The sequence below is a fragment of the Malaclemys terrapin genome, chromosome 11 (assembly GCF_027887155.1).
Source record: "Malaclemys terrapin pileata isolate rMalTer1 chromosome 11, rMalTer1.hap1, whole genome shotgun sequence".
NCBI lineage: Eukaryota > Metazoa > Chordata > Testudines > Emydidae > Malaclemys > Malaclemys terrapin.
Genome location: NC_071515.1, coordinates 9,368,631 through 9,394,196, shown reverse-complemented (window position 1 = coordinate 9,394,196; position 25,566 = coordinate 9,368,631). Strand labels below are relative to the sequence as shown.

General features: G+C 48.0%; 1 long non-coding RNA gene across 1 annotated transcript; it reads left to right on the top strand.

Moving 5' to 3' along the window:
- Window positions 1-10,781: 10,781 nt before the first annotated feature.
- LOC128845633 (uncharacterized) lies at window positions 10,782-15,215 on the top strand. The gene is made up of 4 exons (XR_008446691.1): window positions 10,782-10,847; window positions 12,695-12,766; window positions 13,358-13,459; window positions 14,322-15,215. It is a non-coding gene; the product is annotated as an uncharacterized LOC128845633 (long non-coding RNA).
- The last annotated feature ends 10,351 nt before the right edge of the window (window positions 15,216-25,566 follow it).

Genomic DNA, 25,566 nt, shown 5'->3' with positions numbered 1-25,566 from the left:
GATAGTAAGCTATCTAAACTCCTACCTGCCACAGGGGGCTACAACAGTGGTACCCTCAACTCATCTAACAACATTGTCAATCTTTCCAACCACACACTCAGCCCAGCAGAAGAGTCTGTCCTATCTCGGGGACTCTCTTTCTGTCCCACCATCCCCACAAACACGATACAGTTCTGCAGTCAGGGCCGGCTCCAGGCACCAGCCCACCAAGCATGTGCTTGGGGCGGCGCCTGGAGGGGGGTGGCGCGGCGGGGCGCTCCGGCCCGAGAGCAGGGCCGCAACTGGGTTCGCCGCCCTCCCCCGGCGCTCCGGCAGGTCGGGGAGAGCGGGGCCCCGGCCGGGCTCGCTGCCCTTCCCCTGGCGCTCCAGCAGGTCGGGGAGAGCGGGGCCCCAGCCGGGCTCGCCGCCCTCCCGCCGGCGCTCCGGCCAGTCAGGGAAAGCGGAGCCGCGGCGGGCTCGCTGCCCTTCCCCCCGCACTCCAGCCAGTCGGGGATTGCGGGCCCGCGGCTGGGCTCGGCGCCCTCCCCTGCCACGCTGGGGAGTGTGTGGGGGGGGGGGTGGCGGGGGGCTTTTTTGCCTAGGGCGGCAAAAAAGCCAGAGCCGGCCCTGTCTGCGGTGATCTGGAAGCCTACTTTCGTCGTCTCCGACTCAAGGAATATTTTCAACGCACCACTGAACTGTGCACTGACCCACAGGAACCCTCCTACCAACACTACAAGAAGAAGAACTCTGCATGGACTCCTCCTGACGGTCGAAATGACAGACTGGACCTCTACATAGAGTGCTTCCGCAGACGTGCACAGCCTGAAATTGTGGACAAACAACATCACTTGTCCCAAAACCTCAGCTGTACAGAACACAATGCCATCCACAGCCTCAGAAACAACTCTGACATTATCACCAAAGGGGCTGACAAAGGAGGTGCTGTAGTCATAATGTACAGGTCGGATTATGAACAGGAGGCTGCCAGGCAACTCTCCAAGACCACATTCTACAGGCCACTATCCTCTGATCCCACTGAGGAATACCAAAAGAAACTACACCATCTGCTCAAGAAATTCCTAGCTACAGTACGGGAACAAATCTACATAGACACATCCCCAAAACCCCGACCAGGGGTATTCTATCTGCTACCCTAGATCCATAAACCCGGAAGCCCTGGATGCCCCATCATTTCAGGCATTGGCATTCTTACAGCAGGATTATCTGGCTATTTGGACTCTCTCCTCAGACCCTACGCTACCAGCACTCCCAGCTATCTTCGAGACACCACCAACTTCCTGCGGAAACTACAATGCATTGGTGTTCTTCCTGAAAACACCATCCTGGCCACCATGGATGGAGAAGCACTTTACACCAATATTCCACATGAAGATGGACTACAAGCTGTCAGGAACAGTATCCCTGATGAGGCCACAGCATGCCTGGTGGCTGAGCTCTGTGACTTTGTCCTCACCCACAACCACTTCAGATTTGGGGACAACTTATACCTTCAAGTCAGTGGCACTGCTATGGGTACCTGCATGGCCCCACAGTATGCCAACATTTTTATGGCTGACTTAGAACAACGCTTCCTCAGCTCTCATCCCCTAGTGCCCCTCCTCTACTTGCGCTACATTGATCACATCTTCATCATATGGACCCACAGAAAGGAGGCTCTTGAAGAATTCCACCTGGACTTCAACAATTTCCACCCCACCATCAACCTCAGCCTGGACCAGTCCACAAAAGAGATCCACTTCCTGGACACTACAGTGCAAATAAGTGATGGTAACATAAACACCACCCTATACTGGAAACCTACTGACCACTATACGTACTTACATGCCTCCAGCTTCCATCCAAGACACATCACACGATCCATTGTCTACAGCCAAGCCCTAAGATACAACCGAATTTGCTCCAACCCCTCAGACAGAGACAAACACCTACAAGATCATTATCAAGCATTCGTAAAACTACAATACCCACCTGGGGAAGTGAGGAAACAGATTGACAGAGCAAGACGGGTACCCAGAAATCACCTACTACAGGACAGGCCCAACAAGGACAATAACAGAACACCACTGGCCATCACATACAGCCCCCAGCTAAAACCTCTCCAGCGCATTATCCACGATCTACAACCTATCCTGGAAAATGATCCCTCACTCTCACAGATCTTGGGAGGCAGGCCAGTCCTCGCTTATAGACAACCCCGCAACCTGAAGCAAATACTCACCAACACCTACACACCACACCACAGAAACACCAACCCAGGAACCAATCCCTGTAGCAAACCTCGTTGCCTACTCTGTCCCCATATCTACTCTGGTGACACCATCAGAGGACCCAACCACATCAGCCACACCATCAAGGGCTCATTCACCTGCACATCCACTAATGTTATATATGCCATCATGTGCCAGCAATGCCCCTCTGCCATGTACATTGGCCAAACCGGACAGTCCCTCCGCAAAAGAATAAATGGACACAAATCAGACATCAGGAATGGTAACATACATAAGCCAGTAGGTGAACACTTCAATCTCCCTGATCATTCTATTACAGATTTAAAAGTCACTATCATTGAACAAATAAACTTCAGAAACAGACTTCAAAGAGAAACAGCAGAATTAAAATTCATTTGCAAATTTAACACCATTAATCTGGGCTTGAATAGGGACTGGGAATGGCTGGCTCATTACAGAAGCAGCTTTTCCTCTCCTGGAATTGACACCTCCTCCACTATTATTGGGAGTGGACTACATCCACCCTGATTGAATTGGCCCTGTCAACACTGGTTCTCCACTTGCAAAGTAACTCCCTGCTCTCCATGTGTCAGTATATAATGCCTGCAGCTGTGACTTTCACTCTATGCATCCGAAGAAGTGAGGTTTTTACCCACGAAAGCTTATGCCCGAATAAATCTGTTAGTCTTTAAGGTGCCACCAGACTCCCTGTTGTTTTTGACAAAGCTTGTTGTTCATGAGTTAATTCTAGACATTCTTCCCTGTGGTGTCTGCTAAGGGGTGGGGTGAGGTCATTAGTCTCCCACTGGCCATTTGGCCTTGTTCTCATTGGGGGTTACTCCTAGCCAAACCTGGACGTCTCAAGCCTATTAGTTATTTTGCAAAGATGTGAGATGGGGAGAAGAATCAGCGTTTCCACAGAAATAACATTCCACACAGTGTGCGGTTTGGGCTAATTGTTGTTGGCCAGCTGCACAGGGAACAAAGAGGTATGAATGGCACCCCTTAAGAGGGCCTGTTATAAAAAGGCAGTCAGCTGCAAACCAGCGGAGCGGCGAACAGCGGAGCGGCGAACAGAGGGAGTTTGACTGGGGAGAGCGCACTGAGGCTTTCATCTTGCAGGTGTTCTGAGTAGCTACTGCAACAGCTGAGGAAGCTCTTAGAAGGACGGTGATATGGACGGTGAGCGCTCAGCTGTTCTGACCTGTGTAACAAAGTGGGAATGTTCTTGATGTGTTATTTAAATATTGAGTGGGGAGTATTAACCTGGGAAGGTTGCAGGGGAGGGAGAATACCTGAGCACGTAACATGAGAACTCAGGAGGGGGGTTGGAGGCCAGGTAACACCTCTGCCCTGCAAACTGGACAAAGAACAAAGGCTGGGGGAGGAGCCGGGAAAAGACCAGAAAGGAAAGGGCAGAAGGGAGTTTTCAGGTTTGGAGCTGGCTGGAAAATAAAGAGGGGCGCCCGACCAACAGGGCTGTGGCCTCCCTGGGGCCCCCAGATAGACCTAACTAAAGGGAGTCCTGTTGTCTGTATTGGCAAGACCTGTTTTGGACTGTGTTCCTGTCATCTAAATAAACCTTCTGTTTTACTGGCTGGCTGAGAGTCATGGTGAATCGCAGGAAGCCGGGGGTGCAGGGCCTTGACTCCCCCACACTCCGTAACAACCTGCACAGGATGTGCCACGTTTGTCTTTCTTCCACAGGACAGAAGCGACTTTGTCTGTACAAAGTGCAAGCTGGTCTCCATAATGGAAGAGAAGGTTCAAGGTCTGGAGAAACAAGTATCGACCTTGCGTTGCATAAGAGAAAATTAAGATTTCCTGGACAGATGTCAGGATATGCTTCTATGGGCACAACATTCTGAAGAATCAGAACAGGCTGTGCAGCGGGGACAGGACGGTGAAGAAATTTGGCAGATTGTGACCTCCAGAGGAAGAAAGAGGAGCATCCATGTCCCAGCAATGCAGATACAGGTGAGCAACCGTTTTCATATTCTCTCCACAGGTACTAATGCGGAGAGTGGACTAGATGATACATCCCAGGGAATGGAGCAGAAGGAGACTTCACTGATTGGACGGCATGAGATGCACTGTCCTAGGGATGGGGGTTCCACGACCACTGCTCCCAAGAGAAGGAGGCAGGTGGTGGTGGTCGGGGACTCCCTCCTCAGGGGGACTGAGTCATCTATCTGCTGTCCCGACCAGGAAAACTGAGAAGTGTGCTGCTTGCCAGGAGCTAGGATTCACGATGTGACGGAGAGACTGCCAAGACTCATCAAGCCCTCGGATCTCTACCCCTTCATGCTTCTCCACATGGGCACCAATTATACTGCCAAGAATGACCTTGAGCGGATCACTGCAGACTACATGGCTCTGGGAAGAAGGATAAAGGAGTTTGAGGCGCAAGTGGTGTTCTCGTCCATCCTCCCTGTGGAAGGAAAAGGCCTGGGTAGAGACAGTTGAATCGTGGAAGTCAACGAATGGCTATGCAGGTGGGATTGGAGAGAAGACTGTGTATTCTTTGACCATGGGATGGTGCTCCAAGAAGGAGGAGTGCTAGGCAGAGATGGGCTCCACCTAACGAAGAGAGGGAAGAACATCTTCGCAAGCAGGCTGGCTAACCTAGTGAGGAGGGCTTTAAACTAGGTTCACCGGGGGAAGGAGACAAAAGCCCTGAGGGAAGTGGGATACTGGGAGGAAGCACAAGCATGAGAGCACAAGAGGGGAGGACTCCTGCCTCATACTGAGAAAGCAGGACGATCAGCAAGTCATCTTAAGTGTCTACACACAAATGCAAGAAGCCTGGGAAACAAGCCGGGAGAACTGGAAGTCCTGGCACAGTCGAGGAGCTATGATGTGATTGGAATAACAGAGACTTGGTGGGGTAACTCACATGACTAGAGTACTGTCATGGATGGATATAAACTGTTCAGAAAGGACAGGCAGGGCAGAAAAGGTGGGGGAGTTGCATTGTATGTAAGAGAGCAGTATGACTGCTCAGAGCTCCAGTATGAAACTGCAGAAAAACCTGAGTCTCTGGATTAAGTTTAGAAGTGTTAGCAACAAGGGTAATGTCATGGTAGGAGTCTGCTATAGACCACCAGACCAGGGGTATGAGGTGGATGAGGCTTTCTTCCAGCAACTAACAGAAATTACTAGATCACAGGCCCTGGTTCTCATGGGAGACTTCAATCACCCTGACATCTCCTGGGAAAGCAATACAGCAGTGCACAGACAATCCAGGAAGTTTTTGGAAAGTGTAGGGGACAATTTCCTGGTGCAAGTGCTGGAGAAACCAACCAGGGGCAGAGCTCTTCTTGACCTGCTGCTCACAAACAGGAAAGAATTAGTAGGGGAAGCAAAAGTGGATAGGAACCTGGGAGGCAGTGACCATGAGATGGTCGAGTTCAGGATCCTGACACAAGGAAGAAAGGAGAGCAGCAGAATACGGACCCCGGACTTCAGAAAATCAGACTTTGACTCCCTCAGGGAACAGATGGGCAGGATCCCCTGGAAGAATAACATGAGGGGGAAAGGAGTCCAGGAAAGCTGGCTGTATTTTAAAGAATCCTTATTGAAGTTGCAGGAACAAACCATCCCGATGTGTAGAAAGAATAGGGTCAAGGAAAGTGTGGGTGCCTTACTGAATGAGGGAGGCAACCTAGTGACAGAGGATGTGGAAAAAGCTAATGTACTCAATGCTTTTTTTGCCTCTGTTTTCATGAACAAGGTCAGCTCCCAGACTACTGCACTGGGCAGCACAGCATGGAGAGGAGGTGACCAGCCCTCTGTGAAGAAAGAAGTGGTTCAGGGCTATTTAGAAAAGCTGTACGGACATAAATCCATGGAGCCACATACGCTGCATCTGAGGGAGCTAAAGGAGCTGGCAGATGTGATTTCAGAGCCATTGGCCATTATCTTTGAAAACTCATGGCGATCGGGGGAGGTCCCAAATGACTGGAAAAAGGCTAATGTAGTGCCTATCTTTAAACTACAGGCCAGTCAGCCTCACCTCAGTCCCTGGAAAAATCACGGAGCAGGTCCTCAAGGAATCAATTCTGAAGCACTTAGAGGAGAGGAAAGTGATCAGGAACAGTCAGCATGGATTCATCAAGGGCAAGTCATGCCTGACTAACCTAATTGCCTTCTATGATGAGATAACTGGCTCTGTGGACGTGTTATTCCTTGACTTTAGCAAAGCTTTTGATACGGTCTCCCACAGTATTCTTGCCAGCAAGTTAAAGAAATATGGGCTGGATGAATGGACGATAAGGTGGATAGAAAGCTGGCTAGATTGTCTGGCTCAGTGGGTAGTGATCAATGGCTCCATGTCTAATTGGCAGCCGGTATCAAGCGGAGTGCCCCAAGGGTCGGTCCTGGATCCGGTTTTGTTCAATATCTTCATTAATGATCTGGAGGTTGGCATGGACTGCACCCTCAGCAAGTTTGCAGATGACACTAAACTGGGAGGAGTGGTAGATATGCTGGAGGGTAGGGATAGCATACAGAGGGACCTAGACAAATTAGAGGATTGGGCTAAAAGAAATCTGATGAGGTTCAACAAGGACAAGTGCAGAGTCCTGCACTTAGGACGGAAGAATCCCATGCACTGCTACAGACTAGAGACCGAGTGGCTAGGCAGCAGTTCTGCAGAAAAGGACATGGGGATTACAGTGGACGAGAAGCTGGATATGAGTCAACAGTGTGCCCTTGTTGCCAAGAAGGCTAACGGCATTTTGGGTTGCATAAGTAGAGGCATTGCCAGCAGACCAAGGGACGTGATCGTTCCCCTCTATTCGACATTGGTGAGGCCTCATCTGGAGTACTGTATCCAGTTTTGGGCCCCACACTACAAGAAGGATGTGCAAAAATTGGAAAGAGTCCAGTGGAGGGCATCAAAAATGATTAGGGGGCTGGAGCACATGACGTACAAGGAGAGGCTGAAGTAACTGGGATTGTTTAGTCTGCAGAAGAGAAGAATGAGGGGGGATTTGATAGCTGCTTTCAACTACCTGAAAGAGAGTTCCAAAGAGGATGGATCTAGACTGTTCTCAGTGGTAGCAGATGACAGAACAAGGGGTAATTATCTCAAGTTGCCATGGGGGCAGTTTATGTTGGATATTAGGAAAAACTTTTTCACTAGGAGGGTGGTGAAGCACTGGAATGGGTTCCCTAGGGAGGTGGTGGAATCTCCTTCCTTAGAGGTTTTTAAGGTCAGGCTTGACAAAGCCCTGGCTGGGATGATTTAGTTGGGGATTGGTCCTGCTCTGAGCAGGGGGTTGAACTAGATGACCTCCTGAGGTCCCTTCCAACCCTGATATTCTATGATTCTATGATTACAGAGCACCCACATCCCACTCTTCCTAAATATCCTGGGGTAGAATTTTTGTTTTAAACCCGCAAGGAACTTTTGACATAGTAGCTTTTGGGGAGATCGGGAACCTTCATGGCTGTGGAAAAATCACTTGATTTTGCTGGAATGTCTTGCAGCATTCTGGTGACATGTCCGAAAAGCGTAAGGCACCGTCTGCCGACAATGGACCCTGTAGTCTGTAGATTGAAGCGACCATAAACATCTGCGTTACGAATGAAGTCATTCCGCTTTATGTCCGATCTACAACATTGGCATTTTGTGTGGAAAACCTCCAGCTTTGCCCAGTCCGAGCGGCACAGTGTCCATGTTTCACAACTGTACAGCAGTACGGAGAGAATACAGCTCAAACAGATCCTGAATGCGGTTGTCGTGCCGAGATGATGCTGACTCCATATTTGTCGTAAACGACCCATGGCAGATGCTGCGATGCCAATCCAGTGAAGACCCTCCGTGTGAGAGTTGGAGGAACTGGTGAGTATAGAACCCAAGTAGCAAAAACTGGAGACTGCTTTGGTAGTTTCATTATTCAAAGAGATTGGAGTCATGGGGGGACCGCAACGAATTAATATTTATTATTTATATTGCCATAGTGCCTAGTAGCTCCAGTCCTGGACCCAGAGTCCATTATGCTAGGCACTGTACAAACACAGAACTCAAAGACAGTCACTGCCCCCAAGGAGCTTGCAATGTAATGCAAGAGACAGCAAACAGACGTGGGGTACACCCGGTGTGGCCGTGGGGAGAGACACGGGGAGGGGAAGGACCACAAGGAAACAGTGAGACAGTATTATTCAGCACCCACAGGCTGTGGTCTCAGCACACCAGCCGCGTAGCTGTTCTCAAGTTTTTTTTTGTAGGCCTCACAGTAAAGGAGAGCTTGAAGGAAGGTAATGAAGTATTTTTGTGGAGGTTCACAGGGAATGCCTCCCACGCTTGAGGCTCAGCATGACAGACAACAGAAAGGTGCTTCTTTGAAAATTGAACAATTATGTCCTAGTTACACTGTTTTTTTGCACAAGCTGGGCTGTCTTAGGCAGCACCAGGATACGTGCAGTATCATCAGCCCCAGGCACACACAAATCAGGATTCAGACCTCAAAAATCATGAGAATGGCTTAAACCTCAATAAAATAAGAGATGTGGGGTCTTATTTGTCTTCCGGGTTCTGAGTCTTTTAGGGTGCACACACATCACATTTCCAAACTTTTCTTCACAACCAAGAGGGACAGAAACCTAGTGAGTTTGTGTGTATTTCTGTGTGTGTGTGTGTGTTGTTGTTGTTGTTCTTTTTGTTTTGTTTTTTACACAAGCTGAGCTTCTCATGCAATCTCTTGATTCCATCAGCTAGGGCTTTAAGACAAACCCCCCATAGCGAGAGACTTGTAATAAAATTATGAGCATTGGTATCACGGCTTTGCCCAGGGTCAAATTGTGAGTCTGGCAGCAGCATATATGTTAGGACCCTTTCACCACAGATCTAATTTCCTCCCAGGGATAAGAGAGGTCAAAGCCGCTGTTTTTTAATTAGCAGCTTACCAGTGTCTAAGGGTCACCTGGCCACTAGCCTGTCACCAAGAACAGACTGGAAGATGAAAAGAGAAGTGAGTCTTTATGGCTCTATTTTGAATCAGTAGCATGTTTAATCTGAGTGTACAATGAAAGGCAGCCGGCTGTCTATTTTTTCCCCCCTAATTTCTGCAGTTAATAAGCATAGGTAGGAAGTAGAACCAGGGGATGCCCCTTTTTGGCTTGAATACCCTTTCCTCTGCCATGTGACTATCATAGAGACCTTCAGGAGAAAGACTGAGCCCAAGCAAGAGTCCCTGGGGCATGGGGAATCCAGACTGAGGAGCTGGGCAGGGACGGCCTTCATTATTATTGATTTGTATTATAATCCTGGCTCAGGATCCCATTGTGCTAGGTGCTGTACGAACACAGGGTAAAATGCCAGGCCTTGCCCCAGAGAGCTTCCACGCGGGGAGCAGGGAAGGTATGCTGCTAGCAACCGGGCAAGGCAGGAGCAGCTCCTGCCATCGCTGCCCTGCTGGTGTCAGACTGTGCTCCTTGCCATTGGCTTTTTTTAATAAGAGAAGCTTCTAGGGCCCCTACCAATCCCAGCAAAGGACGGTGTGGGTAGGGGAGGGGAAAGGAACAAAACCAGGAGGCTTTTTAAAAGCCTTTGATGAGCTCTCATTAGCTAGATGGCCCACACGGTGTGATGTTGATGCAGTCTCTGATCTCACCCACTCAGTGCGCACCACACTAATTTAAGACAGAAACTAGAACATTATTTCCCCCTGAAATCTGAAGCAAAAATCAATAGCAGGCCTTCTCCTGTCAGATCTGATCCCGTCAGTATCCCAGTGTATTAATGATTTTGAGCGTAGAGGTCATTACAGCAGGGAGAGAGCTCAAGGGGGAGGGGAAAAATAAGCAACAGAAAATCAGAGTGAAATTCTCTTCACCTTATTTATCCACTTGGTGGTAGAAACATTGTGGAAAGGAGCACTGTAAAATCCCAGCCTACGGGAGGGTGACAGATTAGGGAGGTCAGAGTCAGGCCCACTGTCCAGAAAGCCGCAAGGAGATGGGATCACGTTTTTTTTTTTAGTGCTGGCTGTCCGAAATATTTGCCAGCTGCCTTTTCAGGAAAGACTTGGTCAGTTCTTGATTGCAGGCAGCTGATCTCCTGACCACAGCGAAGGGGAGTCTCTCTGCGACTGCAATTAAACAGGGGAATTGTGCAAGGGAAGGAGAACCGTGAAAGCAGATTTCCCTCTTCCTGCTGAAATGGGAACTGGCAGAGGGCTGGGAATGAGGCCTCCGGGCTGCTACACAAGAGGTGGAGGGAGTTTGCTCTTTAGTCGCTGATTTCCCAGTCAGAAACGAGCCCTTGGGCTCCTCTAACAAAGAAGAAGAGGCTCTTGTAGGTGTTTTCCCCCCTTCTAATGTTTAAAGACACCACGTGGGTTCATAGGTTCCAAGCCCGGAAAGGACCATCTAGTGTGACCTCCTGTATAACACAGGCCAGAGACCTTCCACCCAGTGGTTCTTGCATAATGCACAAAGCATCTGTGTTGAAAGGGTGCAAGTCCAACTATTAGCCACTGCATAGCCACATAGTGAGAGAGAGTCCTGCCCCAAAAGCCAGGCACTATGCACAGACAATTTACAGTGTTGCTTCACTGCTGACTTTGTCCCACTGGCTCAGAACTTGGTGCTCATGGATTTAGAGCTGGGGTCAGTGGAGGCTGGGGGCATGCCGGAGGGATTGGGGGGGGGTCGGTGTAGGCTGGGGGCATGCCGGAGGGATTAGGGGGGGGGTCAGTGGAGGCTGGGGGCATGCCGGAGGGATTGGGGGGGGGTCAGTGTAGGCTGGGGGCATGCCGGAGGGATTGGGGGGGGGGTCAGTGTAGGCTGGGGGCATGCCGGAGGGATTAGGGGGGGGGTCAGTGGAGGCTGGGGGCATGCCGGAGGGATTGGGGGGGGGTCGGTGTAGGCTGGGGACATGCCGGAGGGATTAGGGGGGGGGTCGGTGTAGGCTGGGGGCATGCCGGAGGGATTAGGGGGGGGGTCGGTGTAGGCTGGGGACATGCCGGAGGGATTAGGGGGGGGTCGGTGTAGGCTGGGGACATGCCGGAGGGATTAGGGGGGGGGTCGGTGTAGGCTGGGGGCATGCCGGAGGGATTAGGGGGGGGGTCGGTGTAGGCTGGGGGCATGCCGGAGGGATTGGGGGGGGGGTCGGTGTAGGCTGGGGGCATGCCGGAGGGATTGGGGGGGGGGTCGGTGTAGGCTGGGGGCATGCCGGAGGGATTGGGGGGGGGGTCGGTGTAGGCTGGGGACATGCCGGAGGGATTGGGGGGGGGGTCGGTGGAGGCTGGGGACATGCCGGAGGGATTGGGGGGGGGGTCGGTGGAGGCTGGGGGCATGCCGGAGGGATTGGGGGGGGGGTCGGTGGAGGCTGGGGGCATGCCGGAGGGATTAGGGGGGGGTCGGTGGAGGCTGGGGGCATGCCGGAGGGATTGGGGGGGGGGGTCGGTGTAGGCTGGGGGCATGCCGGAGGGATTGGGGGGGGGGTCGGTGTAGGCTGGGGGCATGCCGGAGGGATTGGGGGGGGGGTCGGTGTAGGCTGGGGGCATGCCGGAGGGATTGGGGGGGGGGTCGGTGTAGGCTGGGGGCATGCCGGAGGGATTGGGGGGGGGTCGGTGTAGGCTGGGGGCATGCCGGAGGGATTGGGGGGGGGGTCGGTGTAGGCTGGGGGCATGCCGGAGGGATTAGGGGGGGGTCGGTGTAGGCTGGGGGCATGCCGGAGGGATTGGGGGGGGGTCGGTGTAGGCTGGGGGCATGCCGGAGGGATTGGGGGGGGGTCGGTGTAGGCTGGGGACATGCCGGAGGGATTACAGGGGTGGGGAGCGATAGCAATCCCCGTTGGTGGGTACATTTGTTTAGCCCTGCAGTAGTTTTCCCAAAACATGGCTAGAAATAACTAGATCAATGCAGGCTCTAGGGTTTCTAGCTAGGTTATAACCTGGCTCCCATCACCTTTACTGGACTTACTCCACAACTTCCCTGGGGGGAAAGGGGAGCATTATCCTCACCTTATAGCTGGCAATGGAGGCACAGCAAGGTGCAGTGACTTGTCCAAAGTCACACAGGAAGTCTGTGGCTGAGCCAGAAACTGAACCCAGATCTCCTACAGCACAGCCTAGTTCCTTAACCACAAGACCATCCTTCTTTCCTACCCACTATGCTTTTATCACACCTCCTCTCCTGTACAGGCACATGGTCTGCCGCATGACAGACAAAGGTTGCTGGTTGAGTCTCATGTGCTCAGACTGACACCACTTTGCATCGCAGCAGTGGATAAAAACAGTAGAGCTTGGCAGCCATTTGTCTTATTTTAAAGAGACCATCTGCTCCTACCAGCCAACAGACCAACTATTCCAGCAAAACATAGCCAGCATTAAAATAGAGGCTGGCAATGAGAGCCCCAGTTAAATACCAAGTGACCACAGATGGACAAGCTGGAGACAGGTAACATGAGGACTTCCAGTTGTCTAAATGACTCCTACTTTTGCTGCTTACAGACCTTGGAATGACAGAACTGAAAGGAAACAGTAACCCCTGCTGTAATTCTCAGCACTGAACTATTCCTGAAGGTACCTTTTATTTATTGAACAAAGCCAGAGTGTTTTATAGAGAATTTCTCCTGCACTGCTCACTCAGTTGTCATATGGAAATTGAGTCTATTAAGCAGCTTTGGGCTGCAGCCAGTGCACCATCCATTAATGCAAACTTTCATCCAATTATTATTATTATGTCTCTCCCCATCTGCAATAAATAAGAAGGGATCCTTTTTCCAGGCCTCATGTTGGCATAGGGAGGATGAGAATCAGTGCTCAGAATTATGCAGAGGATCCTACTGTCATGCCGATCGTCTTCTATTTGCCTGCAGGGGCTCTAGAAATACGGTGCTGTCACAGCAGTAGGACAGGGATGGGCAGGGAAAGGTTCAGGGGACAAGTACCACACAGCCCTTACTCCCCAGACTGTGATGGAGCCCTTGCTCCCCAGAGATGTGAGATGCTAGCTGAACGGGAAGAGAGAGGGCTTCCCGCAAATGGACCAATGGTCACTCCAGATTTTCTCCCTTCTTTAAGGCTGTGATGTGTGCTAGGGCTCCCCAGGTCACAGGGCAATTGAGGTGGGTTTGGAAACAGCTGATGATACCCCCTCTTTCTTTTGTACAGAGCATCCTGATAAACCGTGTAGGATCTCAGGCTACAGCTACGTTGTCCAATACATATTCTCAGGCAGTTTGACCACAACTAGGCCTCCTAGTGAAATCTTTGGTAAGTTTCAGGCTGCATTCTGATGGTAAAAGGAGAAAGTCTAAGATCTCTTAGACTTAGCATCTCACATCTTTTAATCAAGGCTACTTTGGACAAAGATGGAGCTGTAATGTTGGCAAGATTGGTAACCCCTGGGCCCATAAGCATCTGAGTTCACTTGGCAATGCTGCTCAGCTGCACAGAGTAGCACCCCTCTCCAGTGCATCTTCAGAGTTCCCCACCCGAAGGAATTGTCTTTGCAGGCAACAGCCTCATTTCCCGTCTCTTGTTATGTTAGAGGTTGCAAATTCAAATGGATTTTCATTAGAAGCCAAGATCCTTCATGCTATTTGTAGCTCAGTAGGAAAGGCCAACCAGACTGTTCCACCCTGAAACATCAGCTAATACAAGAATTGGCTCTACTTGCTCAGTTTAACTAATTAAATTACTGAAACCCGGGAATTTTGAAATGAATATTAAACCCTCCTTCTTCATGGCACGCACTCGTCTCCAAGTAATGGGGGTCAGGAAGAGACGTTTCCCAGGGCAAGTAATCCCATAACTGCTTATTGCAGACTTTCTTGCACCTACTGGCTAATGTCAGACACAGAATTACAGGGCTAAAATGGGTCTGATCTAGTCTGGCAGTTCCTTTGTTCCTGACCTTCTTTCCTCCTCCAACCATTTTTACAAAGCAAGCCTATTTAGGGTTATGGGTTTGGGGCATTATTCATCTCAGTTACCTGACTGTTTCAAAAAAGGAGTAAACACCCATCCTGCTGACTTTGCAATAAAACCGGTGCATCTGGAAGAGACAAGTCAGCAGCCAATGCACAACTTGTTCTTCCAAAATATTGCCAATCCCTTTTTCTTTTGCCCCTAGGTTTCTTTCACTGTGTTCCTTGTGTGTTAAAGACATCACCAGAAGATATTCTCTCTGAACGGAAAAAGTCACATGCCACGTTCTCTCCCTTGGGCTTGGCTGAAAGGGTCTCATTTTGTAAGGAAGTGGGAGAGAACTGTCTGGGATACTCTCCTGAACCCAGAGCCTTTAGGAGAGGAATCCAGTCTGCCAGGAGGCCTGTTTCTACTAGCATAAATCGGACAGGTGAGTGGCAAGGGGTATGGGCCTCAGTCATCTCCTCAGTGAAATGAACAGAAGCCCAGCTAGAATGCAGGAGAGAAACCGGCACCCTGACAAACCTTAGCGGGAATGTCACATGGAGATGCTCCTGACCCTCAGAATATCAGCTAGAGACGTTGCAACCCTTAGGGCTCTCTGCCTAAAACAGTCAGTACCGGCAAAGTCTTCAAGCGCTAGCCCCCAACTGGCATTTTCAAAATGGCAGCCACTGATGCTAACAGCCAGCAACACACTGCCGCCGGGGTACAGCCATTTTGGGGATATCACAACCATTTCTGCTACGTTTTTCTGCATCGGAATCTGGGGCTCAGTTTTCCTTCTGGCTGCTGTGAGGGAGAGTGTACGCATGTTAGATGCATGAAGGCTGTCATAACTATAAAGGGAAGGGTAATAGCTGTCCTGTGTACAGTACTATAAATCCCTCCTGGCCAGAGACTCCAAAATCCTTTTCCCTGTAAAGGGTTAAGAAGCTCAGGTAACCTGGCTGGCATCTGACCTAAAGGACCAATAAGGGGACAAGATACTTTCAAATCTTGGGGGGGGGAGGCTTTTGTTTGTGTTCTTTGTTTGGGAGTGTGTTCGTTCTCCGGGAATGAGAGGGACCAGACATCAATCCAGGTTCTCCACATCTTTCTAAACAAGCCTCTCCTATTTCAAACTTGTAAGTAAATAGCCAGGCAAGGCGTGTTAGTTTTCCTTTGTTTTTCTCAACTTGTAAATGTACCTTTTACTAGAGTGTTTATCTTTGTTTGCTGTACTTTGAACCTGAGACTAGAGGGGAGTCCTCTGAGCTCTTTAAGTTTGATTACCCTGTAAGGTTAATTTCCATACTGATTTTACAGAGATGATTTTTACCTTTTTCTTTAATTAAAAACCTTCTTTTTAAGAACCTGATTGATTTTTCCTTGTTTTAGATCCAAAGGGGTTTTGGATCTTGATTCACCAGGAGTTGGTGGGAGGAAGGAGGGGAATGGTTAATTTCTCCTTGTTTTAAGATCCAAGGGGTTTTGGATTTGTTTTCACCAGGGATTTGGTGAGGGTTTTTCAAGGCTTCCCAGGGAGGGAATCCATTGATGGTGGCAGCCGAACCAGAGCTAAGCTGGTAGTTAAGCTTAGAAGTTTTTCACGCAGGCCCCTACATTTGTACCCTAAAGTTCAAAGTGGGGATCTCAGTCCTGACAAAGGCTCTCAGAAGAAAGAGTCACTCCTTTCCTCACAAGGTTTTCTCCTTCCAATCCCACCTGACCAGAACAGTTAGAACGAACATAGACACCACAGTAGAGATCTAAAAGTGCCCTCTCAACTCTTTGGTTAGACTGGGGCAGAACAGCATTGCCAAGCACATCCTCACACATCAATAATCTACATGGCAGACAGAGAGCTGGGGCATTGTGTAAGATCTGATGATCCTTGCATGTACACATTGGGAATAGTGCGTCAGAGCAGGGACGCGAGTTTACCTCTGTACCTGTCCTTGGTGAGACCAGCAGTGGAAGAGTGCACACCGTTCTAGTGGCCATGGTTTAAAGAGGGTGTTCAAAAACTGGAGGAGATGCACAAAAGTGCTGCAGAAATGATTTGAGGGCTGGGAAAATGCCTTACAGTGAGTGATGTAAAGAGCTCGATCTGTTTAGCTTATCGAAAAGAAGATCAAGAGCTGACTTGATAACAGTGTATTAGTTCTTCACAGAGAGAAAATACCGTGTACTAATTGTCTATTTAATCTGGCAGAGAAAGGCAAACCAAGAACCAAGGGCTGGAAAGTGAAGCCAGGCAAATTCCCATTAGCAATGTAGCATACAGTTTTATCACTGAGGGTGATTTACGATTGGAACAAACTACCAATGGGAAGTAGTGGCTTCTCCAACTCTTGAGGTCTTCAAGTCAAGACTGGATGCCTTTCTGGAAGATGGCCTGTGTTAAACAGGAGGTCAAACTAAAGGAGCTAATGGTGCTTTCTGGCCTTTCAGTCTAAGCATCCAGGATGCAGCCATGCAAATAGCCCCATAAAGGCTGCCATGAAAATCCCTTTCAGTGCTGCATAAATTCAGTGCTGTCCAGGAGGCCTGGGGCTCTGTGCAGGAGACCAGGCAACACTGAAGGAGGGCAATAAATAAATGTAGGCATCGGGCGGGAGACGTCTAGGGAAGGCATTTTTCCTGCAGAACCCCTACTCTGGTGGCACATAAGGACTCCACAGAGTCGGTACCGCGTCCATCGACTGGATGCGGCACCGACTCTGTGATGCATGGGGAGAGGAAATCCATCCTGTACAGCTTAGGAGTTCAGCTGAAATGGAAGGAGGGTGAGCTGACTGGGGATGTGAACGAGGCATGCTGGCCTCTCTCGTGCACCCTGCAGCAGCTCTGCCCCTGAGGACACGCCTGCCCTTTTGAGTTCCTACACATGATAAGCATGGGCTCCACGTGACGCGCAGGGCGAGCAGTTCTCTCTGTGAGCCTCATGGCCCAGGCCAGGTGGGTCCCCTTTTCAGGCCTCCCTGGCCTACTCCTGACTGTCAGATTCCTGCCTGGGGGCTGCTGTTGCTGCCTATCCCCTGGGAAAGGAGGGGAGCTTGGAGCAGCAGTCTGGGATGACATCATAAGCTGGGCAAGGAGGAAGCTTGTGGCAGGAGGCTGGTGAGAATGGGGTTCTCCATTGTGCCAAGCCTAGCCACGTAATTGCTGCCCAACTCAGCTCCAACGTGCCGCATAGTCCAAGAGGCTCACATACCCTTGGCATGAATCAGCTCCCCACATTCACACCATGTCTGAATTTGGCATGGGAGTGACACTGGCCTTTGAGGGAGGCCGCAGTGGTCTGAATATTCACTTGTTCAGCATAACGGCAGGCAAGTTACAGCTGGCCCTGGTTACAAACTGCTATCCAAACTGCTTATGTCCATAAACTAGGGAAATAAATAAACAAACAGATGCTTGTTAATTGATTTAATTACCCACTAGCAAACAGGAGACCCGGTGCACATCAATACCAGGTTTTTAAAAAAGCAACTCATAGTAATTCTTTTCTATCTGTGAGCCACACTGTTCGGTTCTGTTCCCTAAAAATAAGAAACTGGTTTTCAGTAAGGAGGAAGGAGGATTTGAAGATTTTTTGAGGGTGGAGATTAGATTTGAACCAAAGGCAAACCCCCAGAAGTCAGGGCTGTTTAAAATCCAGGGTCAGCTCAGAGCCGAACTGCTCCATCACTCCAGCATTTACTAAAAGTTAACTTCCGAAAGGAGGGAAACTGCAGAAGCGGAGGGTAATTTTTTAAGCCCTGGAAAGGTAGCAGTTGAAATGGAGCCAGAGGAGAGAGCACTATGTGGAATTTCAAAGGTTTGTATTAGACTTTTAGTTTTTCAGAAGATGCTCAAGCAAAAGCAACAAAAAAATCAGTCTCCCTGACAGCAACTAGAACATGTCCAAGCTTGACACCATGGGTAAAAAAGCTGACAGTGACAGCCAGCCAGCGCTGTCAGAGACCATGCTGCCTCAATACAAACTCTTCTGCTGAGGACCTGAACTGTCAACCACTTGCTACTTCTGCTTTTAAACATCACACCAGATTTTCTTCCCCCTCCTGAAAGCCAAATATTGCAATCTTACCCTTCAGTGCTCACCTCAAAAGGCAAAATTCCATTCTCTGGCCTGGCCTATGCTATGAATTGCCCATGAGTGTGAATGTGGTCCTCGGCCATTGTGTTAGCTGACCCAGTGCTGCACAGGATCAGTGTAAACAACCATTGTGTCAGCTAACACAACAGTTTGGACAAGGTAAAAGGCTGAAGCATAAACTTGATCACAATTGTGATATTCAGCTTTTCTTCCCTGCTAGGGCATTCTGGGAGTTCTGGGCCTCTTGGGACAGTTGAATGTTGGTGTAAATCCAGAGTAATGCCATTCATGTCAACTGAGTTATTCCAGCAGTACACTGGTGTAACTGGCAGAAGAATCGGGCCTGAGATTCGCTTTGTGGATCTGAAGGAAGATCCCATGCCTGGCCTGCATCTGGTGCCCCTTAGGAAAGGGCTTGATTAGGCTTTCCTGTTGGTGGCCAGAGGCACAGAAGAGTCCACATTACAGCTGGGTGGTAAATGGCTTTCCCATCCTTGGAAACCCTGAGATTTCAAATATTTCCCCTGCTATATATCAGGAGAGACCCAGGGAAGGTATTTTTTGCAAAACAATAGATGATAACCTGGTCTGCAATGGGGGAAGGCGCACCCTAGGCATCAGACTATCAGGCATTCTCCTGCCTGCTCACTCTGGTTTTGTCCAGAAATTCCACCCCGGACTGAGAAAAGTTTCCTGTCCAAACGGATACCTTGCCATGAAAAGTTTGGCTTCAACGAAACAGCATTTTCTGACAAAAATCCATTTTGTTAAAAAAATGCCTGTCCATCTCTAGACCCCACCCAGGCAATGGGAAACCTGCCTGAGTTCTTCAGGACTTTTCTCTGGGTCTCCAACTCAGGCGCAGCATGAAGAGGAGCCACACAGTCCATATTTTACATGCTAGTTTACAAAAAAAAAAAAAATACTGTGAAAACTGATAGAAAAGGCTCAAAAGACTCAGATACCTTGGCAAGTCCTTGTTTCATCTGTCAGTTTTCCATTGTCTAATGAAAGAAAACAAATAACTCCCCGGACGGGCTGTATCCTACCTGTTCTGTAAGGCAGGTGAGTGGGCACATGAAAGCTGGTGCTGAGAGGGGTTTCCCTGGCTGTCCCATACAATTCAGAATGAGTGACCTGTGCCTGCGGCATGATTTGTGCAGTGTCCCTGTCACATCGCGCCCTTGCTTCAACAAAACAACGGAATAACAGGCCTTTTTAAAGCGTTGTTTTTTAAAAGTGCCCGATCACTTCCTGTTTTGGCAAATAGGCTGCACTGACAGAACAGTAAAGGTTCCCTGGGCACTGTTCTGAATCGAAGTTCAGTGCCATTACTTGCCTCATACCCTCTACACATTTACCTAGAGCCCCAGGGCAGGCTGGTTCTGAAACGCTCCCCGTTTGCATGCTCCTTGCTGCCTCGCTGGTGCACTGTAATCAGAAGACAATGCAGAGCAGGAGGTGAGGCGCTCGCTAGTTCGGGGCATTCTCTAGATGCTCGGGAGCGAAGAAAAAGATAATGGTGTGGTGAACAGAAGAGCTAAGGGCAGTAAAACACAGAGCTGTGACATCTCCTTCTGTGAAGGGCAGCGAGGGGCTGGCTGAGCCAGGAATCCAACTGGCCTTCCCCAACAGTACAGATCCTGCTTTATAGACAACAGGATGCTTCTGCAGCGATCTCTGTGTACCTCACTGCCATACAAATCCTCCTACGGCTTTGCCTGCTGTAGCCAATAGAACCTGTGTCAGTCAGTTGTCACTCGGGGCTCTCAGTGATCACTTCAGGTGCTTGCAGGTGCTTATTCGTGGTCTGTTCCAATAAGAGCAAGAGCGTCACAGTCATTCTCCTGCTGGGAAGTTCAGCCCTTAGACACTAGTCTCAACCCCATATCTGTTGTCTGCTCTTGGGTTAGCTGCACTGATGCTGACCACAGTGGAGGTGGAAATTAGGGGGGACTGTTGAAGCCAATGGGATTATTTCAGTGCAAGGGAGATAGGAAACCCGCTGTGTACATGTCTAAACTGGTATCAAAATGATAATCCAAGTGAGAGGACATATTGACTGAGGCTTTCAAGTTACCTATGGGATTTAGATGTCAAATTGCCATTTATTTTAATGGGAACTGGCCAGTCAGATTCCTTACACAGCTTTGAAAATCTCAGGGCTTGTCTACACACAGCTTTTGTACTGCTTTAACTGTGTGGTTTGAAGCCAGTATAGTTAAAGAGGCACAACCTGCTACTGCAGACATGGTTATATCATTACAAAGGTGCTTACACTGGAGCATCTTATTCCTGTAAATGTAAGGGGTATGTAGGGTATTGAAAACTTTGTTAAATTATAAACTACCACTTTAAGTGTAAGGGGTTTCCAACTTTCCTGGTCTTGCTTGCAAGCTAGGTGGCTCTATAGGGAAGCATGTGATCTGGGACTTCAGCAATCAGTCTGCAAAGAGCCAGTCTAGAGCAAGGATGGCCTCTCTGCCTGAGGGAGCAGCCTGCTTTGTCTCTCTCTGTTTTTGTTTCTGGTGTGTTAAGGGTCTAGATTCTAAGAAATAAGGTAGTGTTATATTGCAAACTTCCAGAAAGAGTATTTGATGTCTTTATCTTACTTCTCTGAGTGCATGCCATGAACATAACACAGTATGATGCACTTTTCTGCTGATATAACTGAGTCCACAGTAAAGGTAGTACCACTTTAACTAATATAGTAAAAAAATCACATCCCTAAGCAAAATAGATTGGGACAAAACTGTGTGTAAATGAGGCCTCAGTCATTAGATACGAAAGTAATAAGGATATTACTGGTGTTTTTCTTAAGATTTTTCACTCTCCATTCTCTTCACTTTCACTTTCACTTTCCTTAAATTAAGCTCTGGAACATGTTCAATCATTTTCAGTAGACTTGACATGTAGGTGAAGACTGATCTAATGCTTTTGAAGAAGCTAGACTGAAATCTCCAAGTGTGCAGTTTGCAATTCTGTAAGCAAAAGAAAAGTAATTAGAAGAGTGAGGATTGTCTCAATTGATGAAATATTGGGTGGCCACTGAGCAAATAGTGCTGTTTGAAGGTGTGCAGTTCTCTCTGCCATCTGAGTCTGATTCATGTCTGAAGATACTGTAATTCAAATGAGAAGAGACTGGACTAGCAACTTCCATGGAGTGTGAAAGACTCCTGAGCTATAATCAGGCTGAATGCTTTTCTTCATTCAAGGTCTCCATTTTTCCAATGAGTCTCATGTCAGAGACAGCTGATTATCATGATTTTGGATGGTTGAAAAGGTGTTAGGGCTTCTCAGGAGGGAGTTAACACTCTGTACATTCCAGGCCATGATTTCAATTTTGCCTCTCATATGTTTAAATGAAGACTTGGCAGTTAAGGCATACTTATCCAGCAGTGCCATCACATTGTGTAGCTGTCGATATCTAGATCTGGGAAGATCGGTGATTAGAGATGGACAGGTTTTTTTTGGAAAATACTTAGTCCTGCCATGAGTGCAGGGGACTGGACTAGATGACCTCTCGAGGTCCCTTCCAGTCCAATGATTCTATGAAATAATAAATTCACAAAAAAATGGTTTTGCGGTCACCTAAACTGTTTGTGAGTTGAATTTGTTGAATAGTTTTGGCCATTAAAAAATTGGACACATATTCTCTTGAAAAATTATAAACCTTTTGTTCAGACCATTTTGAAAAGAAACATTTCAATTTTTTTGCTTTGAAACGGCATTTTGTTAAGCAATTTGCCAAGTTTAAAAAAACAAACAAGCTAAGATGAAAAACATGCACAAATGACCTGAAACACAATGAAAAGCTAAAAGAAAGTTTCTGATTTTTTCCCCCCAGAATTTTCAGTTTAGCTCCCAAACCGTAAAATCAATTATTCTCTAAGCTCTACATCTGATGATGCATGGAAGGCCCTGATCCTGCAATCGGATTCCCTCCCTGCCTGCTGTTATAGTCAAAAAGGCTTAAGGCTTGCCCACGCAGATCTCACTGCAGGATCTTAGCCAAAGTGCCAGCACTCAAGCTATATATTAATTAATTTTAAACTTATTTTGAACAAGGAAATGTTTTGTCTCTTCATTGTCTTTTATTTTCCCTGAGAGGGAATAATAGTTCAGACAGTTTTGTTGGCTTCAAGATCAGCAAGAACAAACAAACTAATTAAGTCATTCATTCATTAAATTAATGAATAATTAATTGACTCCTTTGTTTTAGTATTTAGCTAACAACCAGTGCGGGATTTTGGATTAGTTTGCTAATGCACCCAGGTTTCCTTCGCCTCATCCCATCTTCCCTCTCATGTAGCAGTGTAACCCACATGCTTTATATTGCAGTGTTTAGTTTGGGCAGTTCTACCCTTAAAATGCTGCATCAGCACAGCAGGGATGCAGCTGTCCTGCTGTAGCACTTTAATGAAGACTCTCTACACCAATGGAAGAGAGCTCTGCCATCAGATTAGTTAATACACTGCCATGAGAGGTGGTAGCTCTGTCAGTGGGAGAAACTCTCCCGCCAACATAGCAATGTCTATGTTGACGCTTAGGTTGGGATAACTGTGTCGCTCAGGGCTATGGATTGTTCACATCTCTGAGCAACGTAGTTATACCAAAGTAATTCTGTAGTGTCAACCTGCCCTTTGTTTCTGCAAGGGATGGGGAGAGAAGCAGTATGGAGGAAATGTATCTTAGCTAGATGCTCTATAACTCAGACAGATACACAGATTCCAAGGCCAGAAGGGACCATTGTGGTCATCTAGACTGACATCATGTATAGCACAGGCCAGAGAACTTCTCCAGACTAATTCCTAAAGCAGATCCTTTAGGAAAAACATCCATTCTTGATTTACAAGTTGTCAGTGATAGAGAATCCACCATGACCCCTGGTAAATTGTTCTAATGGTTAATTACTCTTACTGTTAAAAATTTACACCTTGTGTCCAGTTGGAATGTGTCTAGCTTCAACATCCAGTAGATCATGTTAGACCTTTCTCTGCTAGATTGAGAAGCCCATTATTAAATATTTGTTCTCCAGGTAGATGCTTACAGGCCTGTGATCAAGTCATCCTTTAACCTTCTCTTTGTTAGCTAAAGACCCAGAAAATTTCCAGAACAGGGGGTGGTAATGACCAGACATGCCTGATAGCTGTTTCTGAAGCTGTGCAGGAAGTTTGCATTGTGGGCAATGCACCTGGCAGGTCACACCCTTGTCGCAGCCCTATGCTTTGTCATGGCGTCTGGATGGCCAATTGTCAGTCCGAAGGTCACATCGGTGCCGTGTGCAGCGCCCTTGGTATCGTGTGCAACACATTGGGGCCATGTGACCATTCTCAAACCTTCTGCCTGGTCAATTGTGGGTCACATTGGTACCGTGTGCTACAATTCCAGCGTGCCGTGTGCATAAGCTTAGCATGCCGGGTGCAGTGTCTGTTTACGTGGAAGGCACCAGCTCGGAGCCTGGTTGGTGTAGGAGCGGGGAACCAATTAGATGCTAGCACGAGCAAGGGTCTTCGAACAAACTATGTCCCTCACCTAAATCAGCAGGAGTGTCCGCGTGTTAGCTGGAAGGCCTGATCACCCTTTCAGCCAGGATCTCCTCCGGATTTAGCCGGCTCGTGTCGTGTCATCTCGGGTTACATCTCATCATGTCTTTGGTGTCTGTACTGCTGGTCAGCTGCGCCTGGAGTGTGGTATGCATGTATTAATTTTTGTAGATATTCTGTTTGTTAGGACTTTTTTCTTTATTACTTGGTACCAAATCTCAAATATAGTGTATAGAGGATGAATTGTTACAGTTTACTCAGTTTTGTATGTTTGTTCTGGTTTTTCAGTAAACAGTTGGATGTAAATTATCTGATTCCTTGTTGTTAAGTGTACATAGACTGTTTTATATTACTGCTCTGGTGATATTTTTGGTTGGTTACTTGTTTCTATTTCAATTGAATTTGTACTGTTAGTTGGTAAAGGTGCTTCCTCCCCAGCCCAAGTTGTGATTCATCCCCCATTAATAAACGGCCACCTGTTTTGAATTACAATCTGCCTCTGTCTCAATTTTTTTCTTCCACTCGAATCCTCATTTGAACCTGTATTGGTCTCGGACAACCCTACCCATCCTCTGAGAGCTGAGCCAATCAGAGAGCAAAGGGAGGGGAGGTTATTAACAGGGTTGTTAAAAACAGCCTTGTAGACTCAGTGGCTGATCGATGCAGGACCAAGTATTGATCTGCTGTGAGGCTGGGTCCCGATCCCTGAACCACTTTGGATCCAGTGACTGTTATTGCAGCTCTGCTGATGAGGGAAGCCCTCCATTAGGATAGTGTGTGGTCCACTGCTGTGTGTTTTATAGACCTAGAGAAAGAGCTGGGGGGAAGCATTTGTCACCCCTTGAGGCTGCAGAGTCTGGGGACCTAACATTGAGCTATCAGCTAACTGCTCTATATGGGGATTGTGTTAGGGAGGGGAGGGTTTGTGAATGCTTGCCTGACTTGCTGGGCTTGTGGGGAGAATACGGAGCCTTACAGAGTGAGAGCCTTATGCGGATCCAGGAATTGGATATTTTATAGGCTGATCCTAATCCCTGTACAACTTTGGGCACAAGCTTGTTTCACCAGCAGCTGAGAGGACCAGCAAGCTATTAACCCAAAGGCTGGCATGCTGCTAGCGGTGGAGATCCCCAGACTGCTTGTTTGCTGACAGGATTCCGAAGTGTCTGAAAGGACTGCCATGTTGCCATGCCTCAAGCTCTGAAGAGGCCAGGTGATGCACCTGACAGCCACGCTATAAAGACTGAGAAATCATCTCTGAACAATCCTAGGGTATGCGAGCTAAAGTATAGAAAATGTTATGTTGAAACCTTACATTAGAACCTTTGTATCAGAAACAAAAGGGGAACCGTCTGTATAAGGAACACTGGTAGGTTTACTGGCTAGTGGCTTTTGTTTAAAAATTATTCATAGTATTCCAAATACTATTTATAATATTGTATACTATTTTCAATGTGTTTTGTGTGCATTAGATGTCTGTTTTACTAACAAAGTGGATGGTATTCTCTCTTTGAAATTGACTGGGAACTATCATGTCCATTTACCAGGGTTTTACATACAATAGTCCTGAAATGCTTTCTGAAAAGTCCTGAAAATAATGGAACTCTAGCCTATGCTTCCACAGAAAGTTAAGCTCAGGTGCAGGAAGAAGGGGAGTGTATAGTTATATAGAATATTGCCTTAGCATCCCTGGTTCCCCGTTACAGTAGCCAATATAATTACTCCTCTTTGTCCCCAACCTGCTTCCAGGTGTATAACATGAGAAAATAGAACTGTATATAACACAACGAGACAACGTCACAAACCACTGTGTTACCAAA